The sequence below is a fragment of the Denticeps clupeoides genome, chromosome 2 (assembly GCF_900700375.1).
Source record: "Denticeps clupeoides chromosome 2, fDenClu1.1, whole genome shotgun sequence".
NCBI classification, from domain to species: Eukaryota; Metazoa; Chordata; class Actinopteri; order Clupeiformes; family Denticipitidae; genus Denticeps; species Denticeps clupeoides.
In genome coordinates, this window is record NC_041708.1 from 19,917,565 (window position 1) to 19,926,593 (window position 9,029).

Here is a 9,029-nt window from a genome sequence, read left to right on the forward strand (position 1 = left end):
TGTCCGCAGGGTGGACGACCCTCGGAGTCACCGGTGGGAGGACATGGATGACGCCATCGCTTGCGTCCGAGATCATCGCGACATCCGTGATGACCCACGTGACTTCCGGGTGTATGAGGAAAACGAGGGAGACACGGATAACGACCAGGATGACGCTGGTTGGGTGGTCGGTGTGGGACAGCCCAATGGTCCCGGGACCCTTCAGTGGGGCAGCAGACGTGGATGAGATCACCACCATCCTCGTGTGTCTGTCTGGGTCAGCATGGGGCAGGAGCGCAGCCCTCTGGCAGCAGGGAGAGATCGAATTCAGGGATCGAACTCTGTCCCTCCGCCACATCCAGCGCCAGTCAGGGTCCGGTTCCGGGGCCACTACGTCAGACCACGCCGGGGAGCCAACCCGAGGGACCGGGGCCGCCACGCCTGACCATGGCGGGGAGCCAGCCCGAGGGATCAGTTTTTCCACCGTCTGCCCCGCCACCTCCACTGATGGTACTGCTGGGGCTCCGAGGATGTAGCCCTTGGAGGGGGGGGCTCTGTCAGGCTTGACTGCAGCTGGGCTCATCACCTGTGGACAATCCTGACGGCGCATAAAAGCCGTCAGGATTGTGAACTTTTGTGACTGTGTGTACTTTGAGTTCTGGCAATCGCCACATGCCTGCGGGTTCGTTTATGTTCTTTCTTTAAGTTAAATTGTTTTCGGCCACCGAGCCATGTTTATTTCTGTTTATTTATTATTATTAATAAAACCCCCTTCCCAGCATGTCCTGCTCTGCGCTTCCTTCCCCTGTCAGCACATCGGCGTGACAGTCCATGTGCATTCTGTGATGTTTGACGCATACCTTTAACTTAACTGGGCTGTAAACTTAATTTGTTCTCAATTACTAATCTACACTACAACAAGTTAGGGATATGAAGTGAAGTGATTGTCACGTGATACACAGCAGCACAGCATTTAACCCATCACCCTGAGTGAGCAGTGGGCAGCCATGACAGGCGCCAGGGGAGCAGTGTGTGGGGACGATGCTTTGCTCAGTGGCACCTCAGTGGCACCTTGGCGGATCGGGATTTGAACTGGCAACCTTCTGATTACGGGGCTGATTCCTTAACCGCTAGGCCACCACTGCCCCTATTGTTATTTACATGAGTGCTTTTCCTATTTTTCCAATTTTAATTAAATAAGTAAAAGTTCCCTTTGAAATGACTAATAATGTATTAGAAGAAACACAATTTTCATTACCCCCAAAATTTTGACAATAACAGGGATAGCCTCAAATAACAAAAATTGACTATGTCAGTAGCGGGTGTTTCCACCATTTTCCGCAATGACAGCTTGACAGCAACGTCTCATGTTCCTTCCACAAGTGCTACACCCAGTTCTGCCAGGTCCCATGGGGGTGGGGTACGACCATTCAGTCTCTGGTCCCATTTGTGCTCTATGGGGTTCAGGTCAGGGAGCATTGATTGCCATTCCATATGAGGCACTCCAACTTTCTATTGAGCTTTATCACCCATGAACAGAACGTTGGGGGTGTTCTGGCGGAATTGGTGGATGTCTTTGAGGTAAGAACGTGCAGTAACTCAGCCACGTACAATATGCCGTTACCATAACAATAATCTGTTTTGCGGTGACTGGTGATGCCTGCCCGGACTGTTGCACTTCCTCCACCAAAGCAAACCCTGGGGACCATGTTGACCTCAACGTATCACTCACCTTGCCTCTCCAGCAATGCTGGCAGCAATCATTTCTTTGCACGGTGACCCGGCGCTAGACCACTGCTGCATTGTCCAGGTCACATGGTCTTGTGCCCACTGCAAACGTTCACGGTGGTGTCTTGGTGTCAGTGGAGTCACCTGCAACAGTTGTCTGGCATTCAAGTCGAAGCGGTGGAGTCGGTTCTGAACCCTAGTACCCCTCATATCTCGTAACCAGGCCTGCAGCTGTGTGGCAGTTGCATAACATTGTCTGAGTGCATAGGTCCTAAGGTGCTAATCATCAGTGCACCATCAGTCTCTCGTGGGGCTCCACTCCTGGGTCTGTCAAGAACTCTGCGAGTAGTTCTGTGTCTTGATGCAAGTCTGCTGATGACACTTTGAGACAAACCAAGTTCACGAGCAGCATCTGACTGCCTGCCACTGACCCAAAGGTGCGCCATGGCCAGGTGATGTGTTCATGTGTTCATGTGTTCATGTCAGTTTTAATGACTTACTGACAATACCAACTTTTTATACCAACAGAATGTTGAAATTGATGCCACATTGAGAAAGTTGTCTCTTGGTATTGTCCCCAATATAAGGCACATCTGTACACAATGAAAACATTACATGGAAAACACAAAATGAGGTGTGTCTATCACCCCAATACAATTGCCTCCCTATCCCTAAAATGTCTGAAGTGAAACATACACCGTATGTATGACATCCACTAAGTCTCTCACAATGTTCCTAATTTATTGTGAGTAGTGTATATCGCCTGCAGCGTACAGGTTTACTGGGCCGGACTGGTAGGCAGCTTAAGCTTGAATTTTATTCTAAATAGGTGCACAGCTATGCCCCTGTCCCGTCGGTTTGCTTGGTCGGACCAGCTGCTGCTTAGCCTGAGAAGCTACTTTGTTGCTCTCTGCTGCTTTGACTGTTTGAAAAACTACTGGTTCTTTAACTAGTACTCTGACAGCTGGTGTGTATTGGGGACTTGGTGGCTCAGTACAGGGAGCAAGATCCTGGCTGGCGGTGTTTGCAGCGTGTGACCAGCTTCATCAGAGTCACCAGCCCCGCAGCCACCCAGCTTATTATTATCTATAGGTTTGTTTTCTTCTTTTTTATTTCATTCAATGAAAGGTGCAACAGTTTGAAGCCATTTGCCATTACATATATGTATGTATGTATGTATGTATTACCTTCGCTAAGCTTTCAGGTTTCATGAGTTCCACTTGTTGTGCCAGTTTGATTGGTGTGCATTGGTTTGATTTATTGTTTTGGTTTTATAAACTTTTCCAAAATTAATTTGTATTTGTGTTTGTGGTATATTTAATAAAATCATTATTTTTAGTCAAACCCTTGTCTCTCAAGTATATTGACTTGTAAGATGGTGCGTTGCAGGACCATGCTTTTGTTTTGTGTAGCGGCCGTCTGCAAGAAGAAATGTGACATTCCTGTGCCAATTGTTGTGCATGAAGATTCAACACCTCTGTTTTACATGCCTTTTGTCGGACTGCCTTTTTTCGACCTCCCCCAAGCCAAACGTGTGAGGTGTTGGCCGTCAGGACTGCCTACCCTCTTTGTCCTGCCTAGACGGGAGGCCCCCGAGTCAAACGTGTGAGGTGTCGGCCGTCAGGACCGGCCACTCTCTTTGTCTTCCCCAGATGGGAGGCACCGGGGGCGTGACATCAGAAACAACAGGATCTGATTGGTCTGTGACAACGTCCTGTAGGCCAGTGACAACTTCCTGCAGGCCAGGGGTATAAAGGTCTGTTCACATGTGGGGAAGGGGCTTTTTCTTTCCCAGCTGTCTTTCCATCGAAACCGGATCTTCTGGTTTTCGAGTCTGCTCTATCATCTCATTTTTTTCTCATGGCTCTGCCTCTTTCTCTCTCCCTTTACTCTTTCTTCTCATTTTTGTTTTCTCTGTAACCTTGGTACCTTTTTACATACAATATTCACATGTAATTGCAATAAAAATTTACCGGTGTTAATAAAAGAGAGGCGGGCACTCCCTCCGGGCACTCTGCCTGGAATGGAGGCGGGCCATGACTCAAGGGCAGCAACTCTTTTATAGCTTCATGCATTATCTGAAGTCATTTTTAGTAAAGACATTTTAGCTTTCACTAGTTGTACTAGTAAAGTGATTGTCATTGTGAAACAATGCAGAACAGGACATGGTGACACAATGAAATGTGTCCTTTGCATTTAACCCATCACCTTTGGTGAGCAGTGGGCAGCCATGACAGGCGCCCGGGGAGCACCTTGGCAGATTGGGATTTGAACCAGCAACCATCGGATAACAAGGCTACTTCCTTAACCAAGCCACCACTGCTATTTTTAGACATTTGTAATAAAGACATTTGTAACATGTCACTAGTGAACCAAAAAGCCTTTTGACAGTACTAGTTCAGTCCAAATGACCACTAGTGCTTCAAAATGATGACAAGTTTGGAATTTGGCACTACTAGTGCAACACACAGCCTCACTAGTGCAACCTTTGTACGTACTAGTTGTACAAAAGTATTACTAGTGGCTAGAAAAACCGGAGAGTTTTTGTTTGCACTTGTGCAGCAAAATGGCCAACTAGTGTCACCAATTGTCCAACTAGTGCTGCCAGAAATAGTAATTGAATAATAATTAGAATTTAGATCCTAGAAGTCTTTTGTATATACAAAACAGACTGGTTGTGCTGCTGAGAATTATGATTGTAACACAATATTTACACCAAATTAGCTGAGGCAAGGCCAAAATACTTGTAGCTTGGGCTCCTGAAGCATTTAGAGGACTGCCACTGGGTGGCAGAGCGATCAAAGCTAATGAGCTTCCTACTGACCAAATCCTTGCCAGGTTTTCCTTTCCAAAGGTTTAATTCTGTAGTGTGTACACCATCACCCATCGTGGTAAGTGAAAGCCTATACTTGTCTGATGGGTTGAACTCTAACTGAATATTAGAAAATAAGAATAGAATGTGTAAGTTTCAGAATTATTGTTATTGGTCAAGAATGGTCAAGACACATACAAGGACTTTGTCTCGCAAGCAATACAATACAATATACAGTACAAATAGCAATATAAAACAAACAGCACAAAAAGATATACAAATATAATAGAAAATATACCATTTAAATGAAAGGGTGAGGTAGAAACATTATTACACATGAAAAAGAAAGTTGGAAGTGAAAAAATGAATTAAATGTCATTAAGTGCCATGATGGCAACAGGGTAGAAGCTGTTTGTCCTTGTTTTAAAGCTCCTGTATCTTTTGCCTGATGGCAGCAGTTGGAACAGGTCATGATCATGATGTGAGGGGTTCTTTATGATGTTTTGGGCAGCGAGAGCTGTGCAGTTCATCCAGAGAGGGTAGAGAACAGCCAGTGATGTCCTCTGCGCTGTTGTGCAGCTAGAAAACCCACACACACCGGCAGTAGCACAGGATGCTGTCAATACAACAACGGTAGAGGGACACCAGCAGTTTTTGAGAGACATCAGGAAATAAAGTCTCTGCTGAGCCTTCTTCACCAGCTCTGCTGAGTTCCTCCGTGATGTGAACGCCCAGGAAAAGGAAGTCCGACACTCTCTCCATACATTCCCTACTGATGTAAAGTGGTTTGAGGTCAGTTTCCTTTACCTGAAATCCACAACAATCTCCTTGTTCTTTGCTGTGTTCAGGAGCAGGTCTGTGCACCAAAATACAAGCTCTCCGTTGCAAGACAGCTATCAGAAATAATAATTTAATAATAATTTGAATTAGATTCTATAAATCCTTGTCATGGCCAACGCGCCTCCAGCCCGCTAGAGGGCGCCTCACCAGCCTGGGAGACGACGACCCGGAAGAGGAAATGGAAGCGGGCGGTGGCAAGTATAAAAGTGAGGTAACCCCAAGGTGACACGCCCGCTCTTTGTATGAGTTGTATGAGTTTACTCGCCAGAGACGCTAGCTCTCTCACCCCCAACCCAAGATAATTGTACCTTCCTGAAATACGACCTTCGCCTGCCCACGACTTTGAGAATTGCCTGACCCCCTGGAAACCACGAAAGGAACCCCGACCGGAACTTCCTGGCTACAACCTCTACCTGCCCCTGACCTTGAACCTACCTGACCCATCGGTTAAGACGGGATTCCATGCTCCCCTACCTTCCTGCCAGCCAAGACCTACTCCCATCCAGTCCAAGATCCCGGACCATCCTGAAACCCGCCGTTTTCCGGTTCTCCTCTGCCCCGGTCCTTCCCAAAGATCCCGAACTGACTCCCCGCTGCGTTGCAGCACGTCCATTGCTTCCTCATTCCTCGCCGGCCAGGCGCCTCCGGTCCTCCTGCCCCGCTTGCCCAGTGTCCTCTACCGGTACGACGGCTTATCCCCACGCCCAAAGTATGTCTGCAAGTACATCATCGAATTCCCCCTGTGACAATCCTATAATCTTGGATTCCATAATTATGTTTTCATAAACAAAGTTAATAAAGTAAATATCCTGTTGTAATGATTGACAGCTCTGACACACCCTACATTCTCAGTATGTACAATTTAAACTCCCTCCTGTCCATAGATCCATCTCCTCTGTCTCCTTTGTACACAGGTTATGTCGGTGGGCATCACTGTAGGCATCTCAGGACCACACCTATTGCCAGTAGAAACCTAAGCATCAAGCATTGTAATGGTTGTACTATATGGTTTGCATACTTTAATGTCATCAGTGTAAGCCCTGACAATTAAACAAAGCACAGCAGCAGGCACCCAGAAGCACACGGGGGGACCTAGTGAATGACCTGCAGAGAGCTGGGACCAGAGTAACAAAGGCTACCATCAGTAACACACTACGCCGCCAGGGACTCAAATCCTGCAGTGCCAGACGTGTTCCCCTGCTTAAGCCAGTACATGTCTGGGCCCGTCTGAAGTTTGCTAGAGAGCATCTGGATGATCCAGAAGAGGATTGGGAGAATGTCATGGTCCGATGAAACCAAAATAGAAATTCAACAACAAAAAAAAGTCAAATATTTGCAATTACGCAATTTCAATCAATCTAGAGGTCAAAGGTCAAAGCCTGGTTGAACCTCCATTTTCTACTTTGGAAAACATTACACTTAAATGCTTGAAAGGTAAAGGTCAAATATCTTCATTATATAAACAGTTTATGGCCAAATCTAAAGAATCATTTAATGATAGACTTCAAGCATGGCAAATATACAGACAAGTATCTTATAGCTAACTAATAATAATAATAAATAAAAATAAAATAATAATATCAAAAAAAAAAAATATATATATATATATATTAAGAGGTGGTCATAGATTAATTTTCTTAATCTAGATTAATCTCACTGTAATCTTGGAATTAATCTAGATTAATCTATCGTAATATACATTCATCTAGATTAATCTAGATTAAAATGGCTCAGTTGAATTCTGCCGAAGGCATTCACAATATGTGTGCTACCCAAATAATGACTAAAAGTAAGTCTTTGAGAACGGGTTTCTCAAGCCAGGTGGCGCATTAGACCAGGGGCTCATCTCCTGTTTCCAAAATGCATCACAAACTGCATGAGAAAGCTGTTCTACTATGATAATTGGTGATGAAAATAAATTATGTTCAATAAGATGTACTTGTGTTTACCAACTGTTTATTCAGTTAAATAGCTGCATCCATGTTACCACGTCACGTTTGATGTGGTAATTTCACAGTTGGAAGACTCGTTCTCGCCCCCTACAGTGCAATTCGGCTAGGTATACATCCGCGCTAAGATATCAAGGTGAAAGTCATCATAGTGTAGCGGTTCTTCTTCTGCGTTGTGGAACTTTTTGATTTCGTTTCTTGAACCACAAATGATGAGCTGACACCCAAGAGATTTTCTGTGCAAAGTGTATTCTGTACAAAAAGCAACAACATCGCATTACACACCGCGTCTTTCTGCACCTCTCTCTACAATATACAGTATTAAAAGAACATTAAAAAATATTCACAGAATAACACACATGCAAAATATTCCTAATATGTACATAAATTAAAATGAAAGAAATAACTTTTTGCACGCACCTCACAACTCACACCATGTGTCCAAGAGACCTGAACCGGGTCTCAAAAACAAAATAAAAGTCTTTAGAAAACAAGAAAATAAAAGACACAAGAAAGAAGAAATATACTTATAAATCTAGTGTAACCATTTAACTCCGGCACAATAGCTTGCGTAGTATAGACCCAGCTCCCAACCCAACTTTGCGAATAGATTAACGGCGATATTTTTTTTATCGCCCGATAAGAGTCTCACGTTAACGCAGCACGTTAATGCCGATAATGGCCCACCACTAATATATATATATATATATATTATATATATAATATCTTTGATCTTGTGTTCATTTAAGTACTATTATTATTATTATTAGTTAGCTTGTTTGTTTTTTTGTTAGGTGGTTGTAAAAGAAAAATTAAATGCTGTACCAATCTATATGACAATGTTTGACAATAAATAAAAAAAAAAAAAAAAAGCATATTCATCAAATACTGACCCTAAGCAGGTAATACCACATAGTAACCTGTATGGCATTACTTTACTGGGTGTGGTTTTTGGGTGTGGTTCAAGCTGTGGATGCTGTGAAACATACAGCATAACATACATAGAACGTACAGAGAACCGTGGAAGCAGATCAGTCTGCAGGCATTATTACGCCCCCTCTTACTTGTACGTGGTCCTTCACACTGCACCAGAAAGAGTGAAAATGGATTTAAACTCCATACTTGCATCTAAATTGTCACATTTCCCCTCAGTGATATGGTCTGATTGATTATTGTCATTTAAGTGCCTGTATGCTTTGATTACTTCAGTCTGTTTTATTATGGGGGGACATTTAATGGTATAAAAAAGGCCATATGATATCAGTCATTTAACAATTTCAGATTTCTTTCATATGACCTGATTCTTAATATATTACTGCATGTTTCTCTAAACTAAGGCAGCCCAAAAACCCATTTGACATCAAACTGCACTTTAATGAAACATTTGTAATTGTCAGAGGGTGCATTTGCAGACCTGCTTGACAGTCCAGGAGATGCAGGAGGATGTGGGAATTCAAGATGTTGGCACTAACCCTAACCAAATATATCAAATGACCCATAAACGGGTTCTTTCTTTTCTGATGGCACAGGTATATTTCAAAGTGACAGTGCCAGGATCCATCCGGCTCTAAGGGTGAAGCGTGGTTCATGCCACAAGATTTTCATACATGTATTTTCTCAACACAAATCTGACATTGCTTAAAGTTTCTGAAACAAACGGTGAATGCATAATTAATGAATGAGGTAATTAAAGCTAAAGGTGTTTTTTTCCCCATGTTTTT